Below are 26,975 nucleotides of genomic sequence, written 5' to 3' on the forward strand. Positions count from 1 at the left end.
GTCATCTGGTCCCCATGAGAGAAGTGAATCTGGGGACAAAGCAAACACTCCAAGACAGGCAGAACAGGGACAAAAAGAGCTGGGGTCCTGATGATATTGGTGAGCCACTGAATTAACTCCTCCAACAGTCACCCTACACCTGGGCTTCTTAAAAGATGGGATAATAAATGTCCTTATTGCTTAAGTTAGTTTTGGTTGGGAATTTCAGACACTTGTAGCCAACTGCATTCTGACCGTTTCAGCCACTCCTGCTTTTGATCATCTCCAAGCTGTTCTTCATGCAGCAACCAGAGTGATCCTTTTAAAAGAATTAATCTGATTATGCAATTGTCCTGCTCAAAACTCTTCAATGACTGCTCTTTCCACTTACAAAAATTTAAGTTCCTTAATATGGTCTGCTAAGCTGTATCTATTATCAATTGCTGCATAACAAACTACCCCCAAATTTAACAGCTTACAACGAACCTTTATTATATTACAATGTCTATGGGTCAAGAATTCAGGAGTGACTTAGCTGGGAGGTGTTACCTCAGGGTCTCTCTTAAGGTTACTCAGGATGTGGGCTGCGACTTGATGGGGACTGGAGAATCTGCTTCCAATATGGTGTCCCCAGATTGCTGCTGGTGGGAGGTCTCAGCCAAGTGTATCTCTTCACAGGGCTTCTTGAGTGAGTGTCCTCACCATATTGCAGCTGGCTTCTGCCAGACCAAGTGATCCAAGGGAGAGCAAGGAGGAAGCCCAGTTGTGTTTTTCTGCCCTAATTTCGAACGTCACACACCATCTCTTCCACCACATTCTAGTAATTAAGGGCAGACTGTGCTGGAGGGAGGGGAATTAGGATTCACGTTCTGAAGGGATGAGTACCAAAGAATTTGTGTGGACACATTTAAAAATTCCCCTTCGGGCTTTGCATGATGTGACCCATGCCTAACTTTCTGACTTCACCTGACATCACTTTTCTCTTGAAGAAGCCACACTCCAGGCCCACTGGCTCCCCGCGAGTTCAGACACATCAAACACGTTCCCACCTCAAGCCTTTTGCCCATTCTGTCCCCGCTGCTTACAACATGGTCCTCAGTTCCTGGTCTGCCTGCACCCTTCCCGATTGCTAGATCTCAGGCCAAATGTCACCTCTTCAGCCAGGCCTGTCCAAACAAGCCAATCTAAGTAAGTCGCCTTGTTATTTTCTTTCATGGCTTCCTACATTTTCCCTTCTATCACTGGTCAGAGTTTTAAATAATTTCCTTTATTATTTCACTTTTTAAAGCTTCCAGGGAAGAGATGACAATTTTACTCACCACAGTTATCTCCAGGGACTAGAAAAGTCCTTGGCACAGAACAGGCTCTGTACAAATCTTTGTTGAGTAAGCAAATGAACAAACAAATGTGTCATCCTCACACACACACACACACACAGAGATGCCAGTTGCAAACTAGGCATATAAATTCATGACGTGCCACCCCTGGGAAGGACACTGAGCCTAAGTGGAATTGACAAGTTATAGCCGCTGCATCACGCTTGGATTCTGTATCAGAAAAGCAGAGCCAGGCTGGTGAAAGGTAGAGAGTGGGTTTCACCATCCACTCGGTGTAAGTGCCCTGGACGTTGGGCTTGGAGCCGCCCAGTGAGGACGGAGTCCTGACGTGGCCCCGGCTTTCACCTGCCCCACCCTTCCTCTTACTCAGTCCTGTCTTTCTGACCCTCTTTGGAGACCAGGACTTCCAGCAGCATAGCAGGGTGAGGGGTGGAAATGGACAAGCGGTGGCACTCTGACACTGGGCTGTGAGGCCAAAGGTCAAAGGGGGCAGCATTAGGAGGGCCGAGGGAACAGCGTATTCTAGAGGGTGGCCTCTCACGAGGTAATTTTGGCAAGAGACAATCTACAGACTTCTTCAAATGATCAAGGGTCCCATTATCCTCCCCAGTGTCAGAGGTGCCGAGATGTCTCCCAGTTCCTACGACGCTACGCGAGGAAAAGGTCTGACAGATGCAGGAATCTGGAAAAGAGCAGGGCAGGTCCCTTTGACCTCCCCAGCTTAAAACTTGAAGGGGAATCTCTCAAGGAGCAAGGGGAGCCCACGTTCCTGTCCATCGGCAAACTGCAGGCTGGGAGAGATCACTTCTCATCCCAGGATGCCAAAGCTCAAAAGTCAGCATGGAGTTCTGTAAAGATTTCACAGGAATGCTATCTAGAGGAAAGCATACTTCTGAAAAGGATTTAAAAAAAAAATAGAAGAAAATTGTATTTTCTAAATCAAATTGAAGGCACTGGGTCTCCAAGAGTTCTCACTTAGTATAGGGTTTACTTTCGAGGGGTAAGAAATCCGGTTACTATAGTTGAAAGACAGACCAGAGGGGGGAAGGCCAGGCAAAAACCAGGGTCAGAGCACAAAACAATCCTTGCAGATCCACGCCCTCTTTTTAAAATAAATACTTTATAACATTCTCCTTATGAAGCTGTATTGAATTTCAGAGCTTATATAACGTAGCCACACATACAATTTCAAAGAATCAAATCAATATAATGTTCTAACTATAATATAAAGAGAAATCAAAAGTTAAATAATTTATAATAAAAGAAGCTGTATTTCGATATGTAAGTGCTGAGTACCTCTACCCTCCAGATGTAATGGGTAACCAGAGGCTTACATTTTGAATATATTTGGATTTAAGAGAAGTTGCTGTGGATAGGTTTCCTTTGTATTCAACATTTAAAACTAAGAGATCAACAAATACATTCATAAATGTACATTGAATTGGCCTGAATGCAACAGTTATAAGCATAGACTTACGCAGGGTGCTGTCTGGGGAACTCAGATGCCGTGAACAGTGTAGCCGCGGATGACATGATTTTCAGAAAGGGTGAACAACCCTTGGGAGAGTTCTGAACAAAACAAAGTACCATTGCCCCTCATTTTATTTGGTTAGTTTCATTTCTTGAAAGTTCAGTGTATATTAAAACCATGCACAAAATACTTTGTATTTATGTGTAAACTAGAGTTCACTTTTAGGTTCAGGTAACTCTCAGTGGGTTTTTCACCTTCGTGGATGCCCAGTAAGATATGGGCTCATTCTCCATAGTGAGAGACCTCCTGTTACAGGTCACCTCATACCCCTGAGCCCCCCAGTGCTACCAGCAAATGGCAATGGTGCCTCCACATTCTTGTGACAAACAGAAATTTGTGACAACACCCTGGGTGGTAGCAGATCCACTGCTGAGGACCCCTGAGAAGGACAGGGTCTACTATTATGGAACCAAGCTCTCAAAGAGCTTTCTGTTCCATAGAAATGTACAAGTACCTACTATGTACCAGGATGTATGCTGGGCACTAAATGTGGGTCAAATGGTAGGCTCAAATTTAGAAGTGTGTCAATGAGAAATATGAAAAGCTTGATGGATTAGACAAGCCCTCCTTCATCATAAGATCGAATCCAATAAACATGAACTCTCTGCATCTTCATCTTTGTTTGTAGCCCTCATCCCAAACCTTTCCACCTCATAGCACCACTCCCTCCATCTTCCCATGTTCCTAAACCCTGACTTCAATGCTAGCCTGAGCCTCACACTTGACCCTTGATTCCAATGCCAAATATTGTTCCTCCACCACCACCCTTAGCTCCCCTCCGCAGAGTGGACTAGGGTCCAACCACCCTTGGTTATTAACCATCCTGGTCCGGCCTTTTCTTGGGAGCCTCCATTAGCCCTGGGGCAGAACTCCTGACCAAGTCTTCACCCACCCCTGGGAAGAGCATAATAATAACCAGACACAAGTGTATCACTAGCCCACATCCAAACTCTGTCTCAGAGGGTCTGTCCAAGAGGGTCAGTAATTCAAGCAGGTGTGGAAGCAGAGGGAAACGGTTCATTTGAATATTTCACTTCAAAGGTAGGATGTTTATTCCCGTGGGAACCGGAAATTAATAGGAAAACGAGGCACAAAGTATCTTCTCGGGAAATGGGATCCCGAGTTTGGAGCCTGGGCCTCTTGTCTCACCACCCACCCATTTACTCAAACACACGGCTGGGATTGGCTGAGGGCTTGAAGTTGTGCTGATGTGTTGGTCAAGGTCAGCAGCTCCCAGCCATGAGGGTTGGATAGTGGCAGGGACAGGAAGCTCTGGAAGGAAAAGGAAACACCCAAGGGACTGGCCCTCAGTTCCTCAGGTTAATTAAGAGCTACTGTGGAGTCTCAAAGCCACTAACTGCCACACCCTCAAAGGATGGCTCCTAGCCCGGTGCATGCCAGCTGGCCTGAGCTACGTCTCTCCCTGGTCCAATCTGCCAGATACAGGAGGACAACAACAAAGCCCCATTCGAATCCGGCACAAAGGGATGACTGGGGATCTTTTGATAGAACCATAATTCATATTAGGGTCAGATTAAAGATTAGGATTGTGTCAAGGTAGGAGGGTTTTCAGAATCCAGCAAGGAGCCGAGGTTGTGGATTGCAGAAGGAAAAAGTGTTCAAGGGTGGAAATCCAGGCATGTGATAAAGACCAAAAAATAAGGACAGGTAGGCTCATACTTGGGAGGGGTGGGTAGGAGGTGGGTCCCAGAGTAGAGCACGTGGTCGGGCCTGAGGTCTACACATTGAGGGTGGCTCTGGGTGGCCAGTGGGGGGACCGTGGATGTTGGGAAGTGGAGGGGGGGCATGGATTCTGTGCTGGATTCTACCTGAGCATCACGCAGCATCATGCAAAACTGACCAGAGCTTCTGTCCCATCCTTACCATAGTCACAACTCCAGAGGCCAGATTTCCCAAACTCAGTGTTTAGGGGGTAAAAATCAGAATGCCTCTCTGTGGTGGAAACATTAGAGCTTTCCTGAAATGAGCGTATAATAATACACCTAATTATTAGCCATTTCTATGATCTAAAACACATTCTGCCAGCTTCTTTCACTAACTTCAGAAGATATTTTATACAAAGGTAAATCAATCTATATCCCTAATTTTTAATAGTCATTGTTCTTAAGTAAAAAAGAATAAAATGTCATTTTTAATGAACTGTTACTGGCTCCTTTTAGTTAGTCAAAATATAAAAGAACATGCTGTTACAGAGCTTCAAGAAGTTAAACTCCAGACAGAAATCTACTTACACAAAGGAGGAATGGGAAATAGCGGCAGAAAGTATTCTGGCTTGTCAGCCACTCCTTCAGACTCTTACAAAAAGAAACAAATGTTTGAGAATATGTGTGGTCAAGTGAGCAAGATAGTGAGTTTTCTCACCCCATATCATGCTGAAAATTTGTGCATTTTCTACAAATTTGTGTGTAATAACTGCTGTTACTTTCCATTTCAGTTTTTAAAACTTCAGTCTTTAAAGAACTCATTTCCTTAGGGTTCTTTTCCTAATTAGAACAAAATCCACCAGCTGACAGTGGATGCTGGCACTTTAGCCAGGCTATCTGGTAGGGCAATCGGGTGCTGTAGGTCTCCTCACAGATTGAAATATTTTATTACACACATCATCTTTCATGAAAAGATAATGTCAAGGTTAAGGAGAATGTTTTGACAGAATTTGCTACCATTATTGTTAGGGTCTTGGAAATAACCAGGTCCTGCCCAGCCAATAAGCCCTCGGCCCCATTGGCCCCCTTTTTTTGGTCTCTCTCCCCTACTGGTCCCCCTTCCCATCACTATGCTGTCGGCCCCACCCCAACTGTCCTCCCGCCATCACCCTCCTGTTACAGCCCCCATCCCTTCTCTCCCTAAGGCCCTCGCCCTGCCCCATTGCCTCCCCCCGCATCAGACTCCCTGATCATTAGCTCCCTCCCCGTGGTCACCCCATCTCTCCTTCTTATCTTTCCCAACCACCATCAGCCCTCCTCCCCAGTGGGCCCCTTCTTTTTCCATCTCCTCCCTCATCAGCCTCCCTCATCAGCCTCCCTCCTTGCAGGGTTGCTGAGGGACCTACAGGTAAAAGGAGCAGTGGCCACATGAGGGTGCAGAACCCCTCCTTATGCACAGGAGATTCCTCCTGCGGAATCTGGACAAGATGGTCCGGACCAGCCAGCTGATGGTGACGCCCAGATGGGGCTCCTATTCCCCCGCCTCCCCCACCTCCTGGATCTTACCCTTTGGGGAGGGGGAAAGATCTAGATAGAGATCAGATATTGGTATAAATTCTCTGCCCAACTGCCCATATGAAGGAAGTTGAAGGAAAAGAATCTGTGTCTCTCGTACATACCTTATACAGATATACCCGTAAATCTCACCCAGCCAAGGGCGTGAGCAGAGAAGGCCTGGGGTAAGAGTGGAAGCTGAAAGGTCCGTGTCCCTGCAGGTAACCTCAAAGCATCAAGCACATCAACACCGAAGAAAGTATTTTTTCAAGTTGTTCATTTATTTTTGCATATAAGTTAAAGTACTGTTTCTCAAACTTTTCCCATGGTACTCATACCAGCGCACTCCTTGGGCACTGACAGGATGGTATGGGATCAGGGATTTATACTGTATTTTAATAACCAATAAGGACCTACTGTAGAGCACAGGGAACTTTACTCAATATTCTGTGCTAACCTATATGGGAAAAGAATCTGAAAAAGAATGAATACATGTATATGTAAAACTGGATTACACCTGAAACTAACACAACATTGTAAATCAACTATACTCCAATAATTTTTTTAAAAAAAAGAGGAAAGAAAAAAACTGCATTTTAAGCAAAAACACCCAGTGATTTGCAATAACCATTGAAGAAAGACTGATCCTTGGGGACCATTTGGCATCTATTTTACTAATCCTTAACTGTTGCCCATCTTAACTATTATCTTAAGTTAGCAACAGTTTAATCTGACCCTGATTTTATGCCCAGACTTGATTAAAATTTATCTAAATTACCTGACCTCTCAGATCCCTTCCTCTGAAGGGAAGAAGAGTAGTCAGGAGAAGGTTTGGTTGGTTGGTTGGTTGGTGGTTGTTAGTAAGGTCATGCAGAGGCTCTGTCTTGCTCCCGTATTCACCGTCTACGAAAGTCAGTAAGTATTTGGGGTCCTATAGCCATGGTGGCTCTCCCCTTTCTTAGTCTATGATACTTCATGGAGGGCAACTCTCTGCCCTTTGAGAGTTCCTGGTTTACTTTTCCACCCATCACTGTACAGTACAGAAAGCAAGAAGCCCCACAGTGGTCATAACTATTTCAAACGTATCCCATATTCTGCCGTGTGAGGGGTCAAGGCTCAGCCTTCATCGAGCCTTGGCCTCTATGTGCATAAAATGGGATGGAAGCTCCCTCGTCTTTTCTCTTCGTGTGTCTACCCCCCTGCTAATGGAAACTGTTTCCTGTTACGCCAAAGACAAACGTTCAGGGCAAACATCTAAAGGAGCTTGTATTCTTACCAAGGCAGCTCTAAAACAATTCAAACAGCCAGTGTAAACGGTTCTAAAGGAGATTTGCATGAGAGGGAAATATAAAGGCCAAAGAAAAATAGAGATACATCTGTGGAGTACAGTGATTTTATCAACTCCTTAACAAATAAGTGCAAAAAGAAGACCATCTTTTAGGGATTTCATCCATTCCCTACTTTCATGAGTTTTGGACCTGTGGAAGTGTAAAAGGGTACCTATTTTCAAAATCATCCAAATCATGGAACAAAAAAAAAATAACCAAACCAAACCATTTTTTAAACAAGTCCCCCAAAGAAGGCAGTCCTTTCTCAGACCAATGATTGGTGATGCTCAGGCAAACACACAGAAATCCAGGGGGCTCTCAAGACATCAGGTCCGCTCAGCCCCGTCCCTGATGCTGTGCCTAGTGATCCTTGCTCCATGCCCAGCTGGCTCATAAAAGGAGGTCACAAATCCGGCAGAGGCTCAAGGCAGCAGCCAGCTTCTTTCCAGCTGCCTTTTTTCCTGGCTCTAGCCCGTTTTCTCTGACTCACACCAACTCCCTGGAACTCAGATCTCTGCTCCGTAACCCATACACTCTAACTCTGAGGTGCCCTCTGACTCCCTCACATTTGACAACTCATTTGAACTTCTCCACACCCCGACAGACCAGACCACCACCTTCCCACAGGACGATCAGGTCCACCATCCTCTGAGGGTGTGCTTGCCCCTCTCCCGGCCATCAAGAAGGGTGGTTGGATTGGGTTTGACGCCCAGCACCACCCTTGGCTTCAGACCTCGATTTTGGAAAGTTCCTCATTGCCACTAAGCCCCTCACATTAATGCCCCACTGGACCCTGCCCTCTTGGTACCTGCCACCTGTCAAAGGAGAGGATTCATTCACCTTCTATTTGTCTTTTCACCCTGATTTGGTGTGTGGCCTTTTCCTTGTTATTAAATAACCAGGATATATGTTTATTTTGCTCTGGATGAAGAGTCTTACACACATAACAAAACAATAAAAGCACCAAAGAGCACCTGTTACCTGTTCTGCCGAACTGTGCTTAACTATATTGCCCAGTTATTTCAAGGAATGATAATCTCACCCAGATACAGCAGCATCTGGCTGTTGATGTACATCTCCCTTTATGGATCCTTTTCTGGGGCTCACATAGAATTAACTTCCTTTATCTTTACCATGAAACTCTTTATGCCTATTCCCATATTTACCTTTGTTTATTGCACCACCAATGTATTTTATAAGAAAGGTGAGTGCCTCAAAATCTTGTGGAATGAGGGTTTTAGAAGCTATGTGTCATATACATTATTGATACTATGTAGAAAATAGACAACGATGGGAACATACTGTATAACACAGGGAACTCTACCTAATGCACTGTGATGACCTAAAAAGTCCAAAAGGAAGGGGATATCTGTATGTGTGTGGCCGATTCATTTTGTTGTGCAGTGGAGGCTAACACAACATTGTAAAGCAACCACTTATTGGTTGCTTATTTTTATAATTTATTTATAAAAATTAATGAATAAGTAAAAATAAATTTTTTTAAAAAGCTATGTGCCAGGAGCTGAGGATAAAAACCGAATGTATTTCTTATTATACCGTAAGAATACAGTTGTTTAAAATTGTACTTATTTGTTCCTCAAATAAGAACAAATACAGCATTTGTCTTTATTAGAACTCTCTAGTAAAGCTGTCTGGATCTAGGACAAGTCTTTGTGGGAACAGTCTGCATGACAGACTCACCTTCCCTGACGGTTAGAACACTTTTCAGATATCCTGTTTCTAGTCGATTCCATTTCAGTAAGTTACATGTTTTAAGAATTTATCCATGTCTAACAAATTTTCAGAGTTTTAGCACAAACTTGTTAATAATACTCTATTATTTTCTTAATGTTTTTGCATCTGTAACTATTAAACTTTTTCATTCTTAAAAAAACGTGGAAATCTTGTAGAATAGGCCAGGTAGGTACCCACATCTCCATTTTGCAGACAAGAAAAATATAACTCCTTCTAAATTCTAATGGTTAGAAGACAGATCTCAGGGAAAAGGAGTTGTTTCTCCTTAGGCCACAAGGAACTGACCATCACACCGCATTGCCCTTGTGGTTGAACCTGTGTCCTCGGGACTCACCTTGGCTTGTAAGCTATTGGATCAGAGGACCTGCATTCTACTCCAAGAGGACTCTCATTGGGAAAGTCACCAGGGAAGAACTGGAGGAAGCAGAGTAGCAGGATCTGCATTGAGGCAGACATGCCAGGACCAAGCAGAGCCTCAGTGACAGCTGATATGTTCCTGAAATGGCCCAGAGACCAGTCTGAGGACTAATCCCAGGCACATACAGTTTCTGCAAAATCATGCTTTTAAAATGCAGTCAGGTAACATAGATCACATAGAGCAGAACTCCAACTGTAACAGAAAAAATGGCTCAGGACCACATCGCCCCTCTCCCCAAAGAGAATGTGTCAGAAGGAAAGCAGGCAAGATGAGGCCGTAAAGATGATGATATTGCCTCAGACTTCACAAGGCGACCTCAGTGAATCGCCTGCTACTGGATGGATACACAGCTTCTGTTTTAAAGAAAAACAAACTTACACTTTGTGGAATTTGGGGAGCTGGCTACTGGCAAAACTAAGTTTTAAATTCTCCCCTACCCCAGACTTTTGGGTCGAAAATGTCTGTTGGCTAGCTCACCCCCGAAGCGCTCTAAAACGTAACTGGAAAAACCCAGAGGAGTAAACAGGAGACTCGCACCAGGATTACCTCCTCACCCCTTTCGCTTAGGTCCCCACGGCTTTCACAGGAAGGAGGAGCTCACGGCAAACTCATTGCCATTGGCACAGAAGCACCAAGCAACCCCACCTGCTGTGGCAGCCAGAGAAGAATGACTGCATCCTGCTCACTGTGTTCTGCTAAGTTTCAGGAGATGGAAAATCAATGAAAAGGAGGTGGTCCTGGCAAACAGGCTTCCGATGGCTGTACAGTCCCCTCTCCCAGCCCATCCTAGTAAAGCGCATCTTCAGAGCTGATCAAACACACTGCTGGCATTGCGGGGAGGGAGTCCCTGAGAACTCTACACACAGGGTCGGGGAACACTCCAGAAGCCTTCTGTTCAGCTAACAGGCAGAGCAATGTCCTCCCCGAGCCATGGTTCTCTGTGAACCTGCCTCTCTGCATGATGCTGGCTGGGGCTGACGGGCACTGCATGGTGGCCTCCTAGCTGTCAGCTAGGCAGGGCAGGTGAGAGCCCATGTGTGGCTCCTTATTGGGGCTCTCAGGTCACATGGTCACCATGGTAACTGCAGAGGACACTCCTGCTCAGGTGTGCCTTCCATTCTGTTTGTTTTCAGATACAACTATGACCTCAGCACATGAGTCACTGAAGACTGGATTCCATCTTCATTCACCAAAGATGTGTGAGTAGTGGTAAGAAGACAAGGGATGAATTTGCCCTTTGCCCACTAAACTGGGCAAGACACGAGGAAAGCTTCAGGGAAAGGACTCAAAGGAGTAAAAAGCAACAACAGCAGGCTCTTCCTCCGTCTTTCCTTCATCCCACCTGTCCCTGGACACGGTGCTTTCATGTGCTCTCTGGCTGTGCCTGCTCTTCCCACTTAAGGACCATTTGGGGCATCTTCCTCTGAGGGACCCGTAGACTAGAACAGAAGCTGACAAGCTCTTTCTACAAAGGGTCAGGTAGGATATATTTTCAGTTGTACGGGTCATATAGTCTCTGTCACAACAACTCAGCTCTGCCTTTGTAGAGCAGAAGCAGCCCTAGAGGATGTGTAAATCAATGGGATGGCTGTGCTCCAATAAAGTTTTATTTACAAAAACAGGCAGTGGGACAGATCAGCCCACGGGCTGTGGTTTGCCAACCGCTGCTCTAGACTACCCACTCCCTCTTTATCAAACCTGCCTGCCCCATGTCCCAGGTGGCTGGGGTCTGCGTTCTAAGCCCAGCAATCACATGATGCCCTTGTTACCTTCCTGAGTGAAGGTGCTTCAGTCTGTCTCCCCTCCCAGATGCCACAGGTACATTCATACAGTCCTTCTGACTGTTCAGCTTGTCTCAGAGGAAAGGCTCTCATCCCAGCAACTCTAGGCATGTTAGAGAGCTAAGGGGCATCAAGGGCAGAGACACTCAGTCACATCTTCACCATCTCTTTTCGCACCTGTAAGACCTGGTCCATTATCATCCACATGAGAGCTTTTCCTCCCATCTCCACCTGTGCTCCCCTTTGACAAATGAAAATTCCATGCTCTCTTTTAATGCTATTTGAAATTAAAACTACATCAGACATCTGACCAACAGGGGTAATCATGCTTTGTTTTCAAACAATACACACCCTCCCCATTCCCTACCACCCCACCACTCCAGACCCCGATAGGACCCTCTAATAGAGAGGGATCCCCCAACCCCTCCTTTGGGATCACTGGTCTGGGTAGTTGAGATGTTACTCACAGGATCCCAGAGCCTTAAATATACCCACAATTTTAGGGTGGGAAGGAATCCAGAACACACAGAGTTGAACACCACTATCCAACCCGCCACCCATTTAAGACATCCAGAGACTCTTTGCTTTAAGACCTCTGCTGATCAAAAGGTGCAAAAAAGGAGAAGCCATAATTGTCTAGGGTAATGGGTTGCGCTCTTGCATTTGGGGCAACTTTTGTCACTAAAGTTCTGTCTTTGCTCAACAAAGTGGAAGATGGCAGTAAGTGTTCTGGATAATTCAAACAACAGCTGTCACTGTGGTTTTGGAACTGTGGTTCACTTCTTAATCAAAAGGTATTTGGCCTACAGGAAAGGGGTCCCATAAATCACAGTAAGTTTCAAGAAGTCAACCAAAGGATTCCAGGAGGGAGGCGGCCTGAGCGAGGGAAATCTGATCTTACCCTGTTTTATTAACTTAAGATTTTTCTACCAGCATTTGTCTTCTCCCCTCTAAAATTCCTCCACTGACTTGAAGGATAAAGAAGCAAATCTGTTGCTGGCAAACCCCAGAGTGGGTGGGCCATGATTCTACTTCTCCCTCAAATATCAGCTTCAAGACAAAATATAATAACCCCCCAAATTTGCTCCTCCTCTTGAGTTATAAATTATAAATAAGCTAGAGTTCACAGCCAGAGAACCCGAGACAACCCTGATACACACAGGCTAAAAAAAAAAAATCACATCTCAAGTTACAATATGAAAGCCCAGCCTGGCTTTTTACTCAATATTATGGTTGGTTTAGCGGCAGTACGTGTTCAGGGACTACTTCTAGTGCTTTAGGAAACATTGAGTTCTACCTTACCTGACAGCGTGGTCACACAAAAGCTCTCATCCTGCCCTGGAAGAAGGCAGGCTGATTGGAGTTTTAATGCCAACTATATACACTTCTTGCCTCCATGGAAATATATGGACACCATTACCCTTGAGCTCCCTTTTGATTATACCCAGAGCAAGAGAATCACCCACAATTCTGTGCGCTCACACGTATTTTTGACACTGCCTAGAAGCATAACAGAATCCGTTCCCTTTGAGGCACATTCTACACAATAGCTACAAAGGGGCTTGAAATGATCAAATATGAGAGAATATTTCAGTAACTCTCATATTCAACTGGTTTTATTTTAAACTTTCAAAGGAGCTGGGTTTGAGGAAGTTTTATTTTAAACTTTCAAAGGAGCTGGGTTTGGGTTTGGTGAATGAAGATGGAATCCAGTCTTCAGTGACTCACGTGCTGAGGTCATAGTTGTATCTGAAAACAAACAGAATAGAAGGCACACCTGAGCAGGAGTGTCCTCTGCAGTTACCATGGTGACCATGTGACCTGAGAGCCCCAAAGAACTGGAGGATTGAGCCCTGTGAAGACTAGTTTCACCGCATTTTTCCTTTCCTTTGGCTTTTCTGGCTTGTAACCTGGCTGGCTGGAGGCTAGAACCAGAGACGGACTGGCAAATGCAGGTACATACAGAGACAAGCCCCTTTGGAGTCACTTTGAAAACAGAGTTGACATGTGGGTAAATAATGTCGCAGTGTCGTTGCTCCAGGCCAGCTGATGATTTCCCTCGGGCTTCCCAGCCTGGGAGTTGGCCCATCTGACGGGCCAGGAGAGCTGCCAAGTCACCCCAAGTTACCACCAATAAGATTAGAATTCTTTGTTTAAAAATACTGTATCAATGTAAAATGCTATTAACTGAAAGATGTACTTTTATGTGAAAGAAGAAACAGAGAGAGGGAGGGAGGAAGGGAGGGGTGGAAGGAGGAAGGAAGGAGGGGAAAGGAGGGAAGAAAGGCAATTATGAATGTTAAAGATGCCACTGATTATAAGACGCATCATGATTTCAAAACTGTTAAGAAGTGGAGTGGGGGAGCGGATCTTAGAATTAATTAGATATGTTAGGTTTTTCAATTGAACGCTACTCCGGAGTCACCTGCACTTCACCAGTTCCTTCACAAAACTTTTAAATTGGAATTGTTGTATCTCAGACCTTCCAGGGAAAGCAATGGTTATTTTCTTACATACCAGTAACTCCTTTCTACAGCTATACAAAAGGATGATGGTAATCTGTTACCTGAGTTGGTTGGAAACTAAATAGGTACTTGGTAATGAAACATCCTGGTCAATAAATAGTTACATTTATCAAACAATTGAAACAGTACCATATATTTCATATCAAGATGATGTTTAACACTATTTACTCTTTAATAATATTCATTTAAAAAATTAAAATATAGTTAATGTATAATATTATATAAATTACAGGTGTACAATATGGTGATTCACAATTTTTAAAGGTTCTACTCCATTTATAGTTCTTATAAAATACTAGCTATATTCCCTGTGCTGTACAATATGTCCTTGTAGCTTATTTTATACCTAATAGTTTGTACCTCTTACTCCCCTACCCTCATATTGCCCCTCCCTGCTTCCCTCTCCCCATCGGTAACCACTACTTTGTTCCCTATATCTGTGAGTCTGTTTCTTTTTTGTTATATATCTTTAATGAAATATTCAATGCCTCAAAGTCACAATTATGAACACTACTGTCCACTACACAGTGAAAATGAAAAATAAGAATTATTAAATAATATAAAATTATATATTATCAAATATACAATATTAAATAATTGTATATTAGCTAATTATCTGCTAATAATTCCATTAGCAGATAATTTAGGGCCTATTCTGCTTCAGTGAGGTTCTCATTATTGCCAAAATTGGTGGACCCAGGACCTTTCAGCTCAATATCCTATTGCCAATAATAGCCCTGAGATACTCCTGGTGGGAGGACCCATCTCTGCCCTTATATAGTCTCAATCACAGAGGCACAGCATGGATACCTTTAGTAGTTATTTATCATTTCAGAACCCCTATGCCTTTCCAGATCCCTGTGAATTCACTTTTTCCTCCTAGCTGCTCCACCCGATCATGAATAAAAGAAGGGCCGTTGACCATCCTCTAGCCCAGTCTCACCTCACTTGCTCCAGCATCCCTGAGAAATTATCGCTCAGTCTCATGTCTGGCACAAATAAGCCCTCAATAAATAGCTGTTGGATGAGGGATCACATCATGTCTACAGCAGTATTCAAAGCAGGACCTGACCAGCCTGAGAAGAGATGGAAGATCCTGCCTTGACTTCAAACACTCTACTTCTATTTTTTCTATACCTTTAATTCTGCTGCAACACACTATTGATTCACACTGAGTCAACCAAGACCCCAGACAAGATGTAGTCATTGTCCTGTATTTGTGGATTTGGTTCTCTGAACCTAAGAGTAGAATGTTATTTATGTCTCCGAAGGCAAGAGGTGTTTAGCTCTTAGGGGCCCAAGCTGAGCTGCGATGACTAGTCCTCAGAGCGCACACACACACACACACACACACACACACAAAGCTCCTGAGGGCAGGACCTTGGCTATCTGGTTTACTGTCATGCTGCCAGTGACGAGAATAGAGATGAACATGGTAGACGCCCAATGAATATTTGTCAAATGAATCCTGAGTGCATGAGTCTCATCACATTTTATGGTATATTTGGTCCATATTCAAGTTGCTCAGGGTTCTTGGGGATCTTGAATCCATCATAAGCTGTAGACAGAATCCCTGCAAGCATCCTACTGTCTACGCCAGGGGACGGCAAACTACACCCACAGACCAAGTCCAGCCCACCGCCTTCTTTTGTATCACTCACGAGCTAAGAATGGCTTTTACATGTTTAGTTAGTTGGAGGGGAAGATCCAAAGAAGAACAATATTTCATGACAAGTAAAATGATCTGGAAATCAAATTTTAGCATCCAAAGATAAACTGTACTGGAACACAGCCATACTCATTTGTTATATATTATCTATGGCTGCTTCTGAACTACAACAGAGTTGAGCAGATGCAACTAAGGCCATAGAGACCAGAAAACCTAAGATAGTCACTATGGCCCCCTTTACAGAATACGTCTGAGCACCCCTAGTCCCCTCACATTGCTTTGTCCTCCTCTTAACCATGATTTAAAATGTTAAACAGAGCGAAGGCAAGGACTGAAGTCTGAATCACGTGCACACTCTGCAGACCTCCCTGCAGCGGGGTTCAGCCCATTTTTACCAACGTTGGGTCTTTTTCAAGTGGATATGGACGCTCATACTGTGTTAGGCTCCCATTTTTCCGTCATGTCTCCAAAGGCTCGATGGGAGGTTGCTGAAACCCAGGAGGTCAAGATGATGGTGGGTTTGAGAATTTCCTGAGTGTTGCAGCCCTCATTCTAACAGCTTCCCAAAGCAGGGAACAGCCCGGGAGACGTTCACTCTCGGGCAGGTGAGGTGTGTGAGAGCGTATGACCAGCACACGCAAGAAAGCAACTCCTGGGCTTCCCTGGTGGCGCAGTGGTTGAGAGTCCCCCTGCCGATGCAGGGGACGCGGGTTCGTGCCCCGGTCTGGGAAGATCCCACATGCCGCAGAGCGGCTGGGCCCGTGAGCCATGGCCGCTGAGCCTGCGTGTCTGGAGCCTGTGCTCTGCAACGGGAGAGGCCACAACAGTGAGAGGCCCGTGTACTGCAAAAAAAAAAAAAAAGAAAGAAAGCAACTCATTTCCAATAATCAATTTGACTGAACAGTGTGAATCCCTGCTGTGTACTTGGTAATGTACTAGACCTTGGAGAATCCCATCTGAGGTCTCTGCCTTCCAGGTGGTCTCACCTTCCTGCCTCCCTCATATTCTGCTCATTTCTCTCCCTCTACACACAGGATGCCTCCTTGCTGGAGCCTGAACCTATTTAAAAAAAAAAAAACAGAAAAAACTATTTCTGAGGCCAAATGACTTGACAAATTAACTTCAGCCTTAAATAACAAACCCCTTTTAGATTCCAAGGACAAGGGGGCTGGAAACCCTCTCTACTGAGCTACAGGGAAGTGATGAATTGATATTCTGAATCAATTATCTTTTATTTCTCTCAAATAACATCTCATTTGGTTTCCATAAAGTTCTGGCCATTGCCTTCTGGAAAATTCATGGAGCCAAGAAGAAAAGGGGAGGAAATGATTACAAAGAATTTTCTCTCAACGCCACTAATTTGTTGAAGCCCCTTCAAAGTTCTGTGCAACGGCACCAAAGCAGCTCAGGTCCTGATTCTCTCTCTTATTGTCCTGCCTTTTCATTCATCCTCTGGCAACTGCTGACTGCCAAGGAGAAGCCGCAATGTGGTGCAGGGAGCTATCTGCAGGTAAGTGTTCAATCCGGATGGCAAAGGTCCAGAGGAGAAGAAAGACTGGGAAGACATCCCATAACACCCAGTTACCTTGGAGAGGGATTTGCCCAGGAATAAACCACAGAATGCTAAAGTGGCAGTTATTGTCAAATCTTGTTTAGACCACAGAACCAAAGGAGGAAGAAAGAGCCAGTGGAAAGCAAGAAGCAGAGGTGGGGCATTATTTCGTCGCAGGAGGCAGCGGCTAAGAGCTGCCGAGCATTGGCATCAGTGAGACTGGCCCCCCACAGGAAGCCCTCCCGAACCCCTCCACATCTCACAGATCTCCCCCTTGGCCAGTCTCCCCCAGCACTTCCCTTCCATAGAAATGATGGTCCCCCTGAACAGCAGGCTGCTTTGACTTGTGAGCTAAGCCTTGGCTACTCCCTAGAGTGTGAAGCTGCTGGAATTGCCATGGATAATGTTGTATATCCCTATGTATCCCTCACAGCACCTGAACACATATAGTAAGTACATAATATTTATCAAAAGAATGAAGAGTGGCAAAATGGCCACTTGTTCCTTCACGAAATCTGAAGTAGGCATTTTCTAAAGCTGAGGTGCCCTCTGAGCAAGACAGACTTGCCTCCTGCCCTTCTTGCTCTTATTTGACAGCCATTAAAAGGCTGTCCATTTAGGGCTTCCCTGGTGGCTCAGTGGTTGAGAGTCCGCCTGCCGATGCAGGGGACACAGGTTCGTGCCCCGGTCTGGGAAGATCCCACATGCCACGGAGCGGCTGGGCCCGTGAGCCATGGCCACTGGGCCTGCGCGTCCGGAGCCTGTGCTCCGCGATGGGAGAGGCCACAACAGTGAGAGACCCGCGAACTGCAAAAAACAGAACAAAACAAAACTGCTGTCCATTTAAAAGGGAGCTTCTCTTTCTGATGCCTGCAGAAGTGATGGGCAGCTGTAGACCTTCTGGGCCACCGAGAATTTCACATTGCAGAAAGAAGGGCAATGCTGATTCCAAGCAATGGAGCTCACCTGAGCCTATAAATGACATCAGTGCCTACACCTCAGTACACTTGCATACGGGGAACTGAGACCGAGCTGAATGATTTAGCCACAGTGCTAGCCCTTCCCGCATCCAGTAACTTCATGGTAGTTAACATCGGCATTCCTAGATGCCAGGGGCCTTTCCTTCAGATGAATACTTGAGTAACATTTTAATCTTTCTATCTTAACATAAACACTAACAAGACCAAAATCTGCCCTCCAGGTGACTTTACATTAAGACGTTCCAGAAGCTATTATGTATCACTGCAGATAGTGAAGAAATGATAAAAATAGCCATATCGTGTTCTATTTGATTAAATGTTGCTTTATTTTTCTTACTTTGGGTTGGGTGGAGACTGTAGCATGAGTTTATTAAAATTTAAAAGTGGTAAAAGCTTTTCAGCTGTGATGGAATAACTTATAGTAGATCTCAGCAGGAGAGAAGTTGGATAAAATACCAAAACCTTCCGTCTTAAAGGCATCAGAGATCTGCCAAAGCATCCAGGACTTGAGAAGGCACGTCCCAGAGAGAAGGGAGGTTCGCTGGGATGAGCGCAAATTTCCGCACACCTCTTTTCTCCTTGGAGCATTTGCCAGTGTTTGGCATGAAGCAACATCTGAGAACCAAAGAGAAAAGAGGCAGCTAAGAGGCAGAGGAGCCAGCAGAGGTTAGGCAATCCCACAAGCTGGAGGGACAGAACTTGGAATTCAGTGTTGCCAAGTAACCAGAGTTTGAAGGGCAAGATCTCAGAGAAAAGCAAGGTACAGAGGACTGAGCCCAACACTCTGTGATTTCTCCTAGAAGCATTTTCTTAGTAAGTTGAGAAGCTAAGAAGCCAAGCAGAAAGGGGTTTAAGAGCAGAACAGAATTTGTGGATATCTCAAAATGGTGGAAAGACAAAAAATTGAGTTCTAGACCCACCAACATGTTAGGGCTCCAGGAAACACCAGAGGATGACATCCTAGGAGTAGGAGCAAACCAGGAGAGAGCCAAGCATTGCAAAATCTCGAAACCAGGCTTGGGTCACCTTGGTCCCTGTTGGACTGAAGTAATCTGCCTCTCTACTGCTTGCCCAAGGATAGGGTGTACTCTTTCTGGAGGGAAAAAAAAAAAAAAACATTATGCAAAGCTTCTGCAAAACTCATACAGAAACACCTAGCATATAGTGTAATATTACCTGATCATACCAAGAAACAGAACCAAGACAAAAAATTTGCAATGAAAACAGACTACAGTTAACCCAGGTATTAGAGTTATCAGACACAGACTTTAAAATAACTACAATTAATGTGTTCAAGAAAATAGAATAAAACTGAAATGTATAAAAAGGTGGAAATTCTAGAACAGAAATAAATGGAAATCCTAGAAAAATAGAATAACTGAAACTAACAATCCATAGAGCACTTTAACAGAAAAGTAGACACAGCTGAAGAGAGAAATGAGTATTGAGAAATACAATAGAAAATAGGCAAGAGTGAAGAATGGATAGAAAAGGAGTTGGAAGGTACAGAATACAGCATGGAACTCATATAAGACAAGATGAAAAGCTCTAAAATGTATGTAATTAGTGTCCCAGAATGGGAGAATAAAAGGAATGGGGCTGAAGCAATATTTGAAGAGATAATGGCTAAGAATTTTCCAAAACTGAAAATTAGCATGAAGCCACAGTTTTGAGAAATACTATGAAACCAAGTAGGATAAATACAAAGAAAAATCACATCTCGGCACATTACAATAAAATAGCCAAAACCAAAGACAAACAGAAAATCTTAAAGCAGACAGGAAAAGAAGACACGTTATCCTTTTTTGCTTTTTTGCACTTTCACTTCCAGGTAGGTACTCAGAAGAATTGCACTATGTCCTCCAAAGACTTAAGCAAGAATATTGAAGGAAGCACTCTTTACAACAGCCAAAAACTGCAAGCAAACCAAATGATCATGAACAGTACATCAGATAAAATATGGTAACGTCATACAATGGAATACTATAAAGCAATAATAATAAAAAAACTACTGCTACATACACAACATAGATGAAACTCACAGATATAATGTTAGGCAAAAGAAAGGAGAAACAAGAGAGTAACTGATAGGATTCTACTTGCATTAAGCTTTTAAAAATAGGTAAAACTAGTCTGACCTACTAATCTAGAGGTGAGAGCAGTAATTACCTCTGGGCAAGCTTGTACTTGGAATGGTACAAAAAGTCTCCTGGGATGCTGTAAATGTTCTATATCTTGTTCTTGGTGGTGGTTACACAGATGTGTACATATATAAAAATGAATTAAGCTATAAACTTAAGATTTGGGCTCTTTATGTAACTTAGGCCTCAATAAAAATATTTAAAAACTGAAAACAAAAACTGAAAGCAAGATAAAGACATTTCTAGAATAATAAAAATTAAGAGAATTAATCACTCACAGACCTGTATTAAAGGAAATACCAAAGGGAATTTTATTTTATTTCATTTTGTTTTGTTTTCTCTTTAGACAGAAGAAAAACGATCCCAGGTGGAACACCAGCACTGTAGGAAGAAATAAAGAGAGACGGAAAAGGTAACTTGTGTCATGTGGGTAGTCCTAAGTAAATATATAAATCTATAAAAATATTTTATATATATAAATAAATCTATAAAAATATAAAAACTGGGAAGTAACATGCATGACAACAGTAAAAAGGAGGGAAGGGGATAAATAGAGTGTAGAACTATTCAAAGATCCTAGCGTTGTCTGGAGGAGAAAAAGTACTCATTTAAATTAGACTCTAAAAAGTCAAAGATGCATGTTGTAATATCTACATTAGCCACCAAAATAAGAGTAAAGGATGTGCAAGTAATAAGCTAACAGAAAAGGAACGCTTGTACGATTAAAAAAAGCAATTAAAAAATATTTTAAATAGATGGGAAAAAAATGAGGTATCACCTCACCCTGGTCAGCATGGCCATCATCAAAAAATCTACAAACAGTAAATGCTGAATACTGTAAATAGAGCTGTAAAGCAATTATACTCCAATAAATATGTTTAAAAATATATAATGAAGTAACAGAGTTGAAAAACAAAACACAACAAAACAAAATGCTGGAGAAGGTGTAGAGAAAAGGGAACGCTCCTACACTGTTGGTGGGAATGTGAATTGGTACAGTCACTGTGGAGAACAGTATGGAGGTTCCTTAAAAAACTAAAAATAGAACTACCATGTGACCCAGCAATCCCACTCCTGGGCATACACCCAGGGAAAACTCTTATTCAAAAAGATACGTGCACGCCAATGTTCACTGCAGTGTTGTCTACAATAGCCAGGACATGGAAGCAACCTAAATGTCCATCAATAGAGAGGAATGGATAAAGAAGATGTGGTGCATATATACAATGGAGTATCACTCAGTCATTAAAAGGAACAAAATTGTGCCATTTGCAGAGACGTGGATGGACCTAGATACTGTCATACAGGGCGAAGTAAGTCAGAAAGAGAAAAGTAAATATCATATAATATCATTTATATGTGGAAACTAGAAAAATGGTACAGATGAACTTATTTGCAAAGCAGAAATAGAGACACAGATGTAGAGAAGAGACGTACAGATACCAAGTAGGGAAAGGGGGGTGGGATGAACTGGGGGACTGGGATTGACATATATACGCTGTTGATACTATGTATAAAATAGATAACTCATGAGAACCCACTGTATAGCCCAGGGAACTCTACTCAGTGCTCTGTGGTGACTCAAATGGGAAGGAAATCCAAAAAAGAGGGGATATATGTACACGTATAACTGATTCACTTTGCTGTACAGCAGAAATTAACACAACATTGCAAAGCAACTATATGCCAATAAAAATTAATTAAAAATAAGATAAAGTAGTAAAATAAAATAGATGGGCAAAATATGAAATAAAGATAGGTAGGTAGACATCCAAATACACACAATTAAGCTATAAGCACATTAAATGTATAAATGTGCCACATACTTGCATTAAAAGATATATATCTTTATAAATTTAATATTATATATATAATATCTTACATATATAAAATATCTCCTGTGTCCTTAAATATAAATATAAGGACACAGAAATAATAAATCTTGGAAAAATATACTATGCAATAGTCAGCCAAAGAAAGTAGACACACTAACATTAGATAAGATGGACTTTAATACAAGAAACATTACTAAAGAGGGCTATTTCATAACAACAGAAGTATCAATCCAAATGGAAGATATAATAATTCTCAATCTGTATGCATCTAATAATATCTTTTCAAATACATAAAGCAAAAAGCCATAGACCTCAAGGGAGAGATACTCAAACCCACAATCATAGTAGAGGCTCTAACAGAGACTGTAATTGAGACTATCACACCTTTCTCAGTAACAGAACAACCAGACGAACTATCAGTAACAGCAAAGGAGACCTCAACAAAATAATAAGCTAATTTGACTATAGGTAGATATAGATACAAATATTGATATACAGAATATCTTTCTTAAAATTAATTTATTGCTTGGCCGTGTTGGGTCTTCGGTGCTGTGCGCAGGCTTTCTCTAGTTGTGGCTCGCGGGCTCTAGAGCGCAGGCTCAGTAGGTGTGGCGCACGGGCTTAGTTGCTCTGTGGCATGTGGGATCTTCCCGGAGCAGGACTTGAACCTGTGCCCCCTGCATTGGCAGGCAGATTCTCAACCACTGTGCCACCAGAGAATATCTATTTATTAATTGACATAGATGGAATGAACCCCCAACTGGAATAATTTACTGCAGTGAAAAGATACTGCTATATTCAAGTGCAGGAATGAATTTCACCACCAGAATGAAGTCATACGCAAAAGAACCCACACATTATATGAATCCCATTATAGAAAGTCTTAAAAAAGGCCTAATTAACTGGTGGTGTTGGCAGTCAGGGTAGTTGAACTTTGGAGGGTATGACTGTAATGAAGCAAGAGGGAGGTCTTCTGGGGGTCATTAATATTCTATTTCTTGATCGGGGTACTAGTTACAGCTGTGCTGGTTATAGCTGTCTTCACTTTGTAAACGTTTGATCAAACTACGTGTTTATGATTTATTCACTTTTTATATAGGTTCCACTTCAATTAAAAAGTACTTAAAAACACTCAACTAAATATAAAGAAATAGCCATTGTTCTATGAAATAACAATACTTTAAATCTGTGCTGACAATTGATATACATCATAATTTCTTAAACATTTGCAAACTAGCCTTTGAGTGGGGATGAATTATTTTGATCTGTTTATTTTATTATATACATGTATAATAATATATACATATATATTTTATTTTATATATATAAAGACCATAGCAAGAGTTAAATAATCTATACTTGTTTTAAGTTTTAAATCATAGTTTTAAAGTTTACAATGAGACTCAGCCTAATGAATTTAGAAGTGTTTGTCTGAGGTCTCAAGATAGCTTTGCTTCAGAGAGTGCTTCACAGACAGAAGAAATCTGATTCAAAAACTAATTGTCTTGGGGTATTTGATGTTTTAATTCACAACAAACTATTTCTCTTCCAAGAGTATTTTCATTAAAAAAAAAATCACCAGAGGAGAGAAAAACTTAACCCAAAGACTTTAATAACTAATATAGGATTTTCAGCCAGAAAGAAAGGGAATAATCTTACCCATTTGAGGTGAAAATCTGGCCCATACAAACTGTACACATATACATGTATACATCACGTAACAATGGGAATACACAGACATCATCATCACATTTTTCTATGTTTAAGCAATTTTTTAAATCCAACTCCTTCCCACACACATCCCCCACTGAAATGGCCATGCCAACCAAAGATCAATATAGTGTAGTGGTTTAAAGACATAAATTCTGGAGCCAGACTTCCTGAGTTCCAATCCCAGCGCCTCTACTTATAAAGAGAGACATTACACAAGTTACTTCACTTCTGGGGGCCACTGTTTCATCATGTGTAAAATGAGACTAATACTAGTACTTATCCCAAAGGGTCACTGTGACGATTAAAGGACTTAATCTATAAAGGACTTAGATCAGTGCCTGACCCATGAAAAGCTCTAAGTGTGAACCACTCCATCACTTAAATCTATACCCAGTCTAGGAACAATAGGTTTGTCCAAGACATCAACTGTAATGACCTACCCACCAGCTCTACATCATCAAAATGATAACTGGTGCTCAGAAGGGTGAATATAAAACATTATAATCATATTACATAATTTGAGTTAAGAATGAAATTCTATTCAGCAGAGCTTTAATGTCCCGTGAATTTTATTGGGTGCAAGGCTGAATATTCAGAATCTATACAGGGCACATATGGTAATTCAGTTAACCAGACCCCTTAATTCAACAGGACACCAACGGCCAGTGGTATCAGCTATCAGAGAGTTAATGACAGGATGGGGGGAGAATGCCAGCATCTCCTCATTAGCTGACACTGTGATGATACATGCACCAGTCAGGAGTAACAACACGGATTATTTAAAATGCTCCCATTAGAGAACAGAAGAAGTTCTAGATTGCTAGTGAAAGTACTGGAAATATGTCATGTCACTCCCATGACTACAGCTGCCATATTATCACACGCTAACCACATTAATTAATACTCGACTCTAAACTAATAGGTTTCTTTTCACCACAAGATCCACCTTTCAAAAATGCTCCAAAATGTACACCTTCTCTTGCAAAATATTATCTATTGCCAACAACTTATTACATTTCTTTTATACTGTTTTAAAAAGTTATTTTCTTTTGTTTTAAGCTACTCATCATACTTCACACTACAGTTTACAATAACTCATTTGTGTCATTAACACCTGCTGTATTTTATATGTGTTAACTACCTGGTCTCCCCTCATTACGTTGAACTAGCAAATGATTAAATCCTAGAAATGCCCAATTTTTCGGAGATTAAGTTGAACCGTCTGATTTCAGTTGTTTTACACATATGGGTCCACTGACCATGTATATCTCAGGCTGCACCTTGTGAGCTTGGAAGGTAACTGTCTTTTCCTAAGTCAGAACAATTTTTATATAATTTATGGACAAGCGAAATCTCCTCATACTTTATAAGTGTAAATTGCTCCATTTAATAATGATATATAGCTATTTTAATAATCGTAGTCTAAAACTACAAGTTTTTTCATAATGCAGTCTGTGTGCTAATGCAATCTGTCTCTATTCATTGCTATATTAATGTTTTATTAAGCAAATAGTCCAAAGTAAAAGAGGGAAATGTGAGACCATTTTCTAAAAGATTTATTTAAACTGACATTAAAAAAAAAACTATTGTTATCATTTCCGTTTTACAGATTTAGAAACTCAGGCATTGAGGTTAAGACACAGTGCCAGGGAGTACCAAAGTCAAGATTTGAACCCAGGCAGTCATACCTCAGAGCTCACACTCTTAACCAGTATACTCTCCTGGGCAAACAAACATAAACGAAATAATTACAAATTGTAGTAAGGACAGTAAAGAAAAAAATAAAATGAATAGGGTTAAGATGTAACAGTTACTATTACTATGGTTGTCTGTTGGATCACTGGGTAGAAAATCTACCCTAGAATGTGTGGCCAGGAAAGGCATTTATGACCTGAAAGATGGGACAGGTACAGCTATGTGATGAGCAAGAGGAAGAGCATTCCAAGAGAAGCAGCATGAGCAAAGGCCCTGAGGCCAGTGTGACTGCCATGTAAGAGGTGTGGCTTGGTACCAGATCAGGTTGGAGAAGCAGGCCAAGGCCAGATCATGCCTTGAAGTCCTTGTTAAGGAGGACTCTGTCTCATGTGTATCCCCAGCACCTGGCATGATGCCTGGCACATAGTAGGTGCTCAGTAAAAGATGGATAAATCCTTAACTTGAGGTACAGTTAAACTTGTGTAAAGGGTGAATCATTTATGGTGGGGTTTGGGGATCAGGCAACAGGACCAGATCTATTTAAAACCAGACAGCCAGTTGGCTTTGATTAGTCCACACCTCTGCAAGGAGTCATCCTCATGTGAACCGAGATCAACACTGACAGCCAGACGCACAGGCAACATCTGGTTTGCTTCCAGCTCAAAACAGGAACTTTCCATTGCTGCTGGTCACTAGACTTCTTCCAGTCCCCAAAGGACCTCAGCAAACGAGGCATGCTAATTGGATCAAGTCGGAAATCAAGGTTCCAATTAGATCAGGCCTCTCTTCCTCATGACAGCCCCAAGTAGGCAGGTCCATGAGGAGGATTTAGCCTTAGGCCAGCACCCATGGGACAAGATTTCCTTATTTTGTCTAAGCCGGTCCGGGGTGCGGTTGGATTTTCATTCAGATATGCTTGGGGGTTGCTATGACGAAGCCTCCTCAGCCTAGTTATGTAAGTCATGGTATTCATCACTCTCTTCCCTCCGGCCAAAACCAAACCACCTGGACCCTTCAGAGACTCTCTGCCAACAGTGACCATAGTCATGGTACAAGTCATACATGTACAAGTCATACATCCTTGACATTGAATGAACACAGCCCTGTTGCTCTTGTGGCCTTCATCACGGTTTTGTGACTTTCTTTTGGATCTTCCCCCACCACCCCCCGGGCTTTCTCAAAGTGCCCAAAACATTCCAGATCTGGGCAAACAAGTGTTTGCCAGGATAATCTGGCGTGATTTGACACCCCCTATAGACCAGCCGCAATCTTTCTGACCAGCACCTCATGCCCACCCATCATCAACATCTCACTATAACGCATCGGTGGCAACTTTGGGGGTCCCCAGGCAGCTCTGGAAGTAACCCAACACCTTTTTTTGGTGCCCTGTTCTCTCCTTGTTGCCAGAACAGAGGGAGTGGGGGATTTCGAGGCTGTTGTCCTGATTTATGAGACTTGTCTCGGAATCTGATTGTTAACTGCTGTAGTACTTACACAGTAAAACCCAACTCAAACGAT

This window comes from Mesoplodon bidens (assembly GCF_964165515.1).
Source record: "Mesoplodon bidens genome assembly, chromosome: 1".
NCBI classification, from domain to species: Eukaryota; Metazoa; Chordata; class Mammalia; order Artiodactyla; family Ziphiidae; genus Mesoplodon; species Mesoplodon bidens.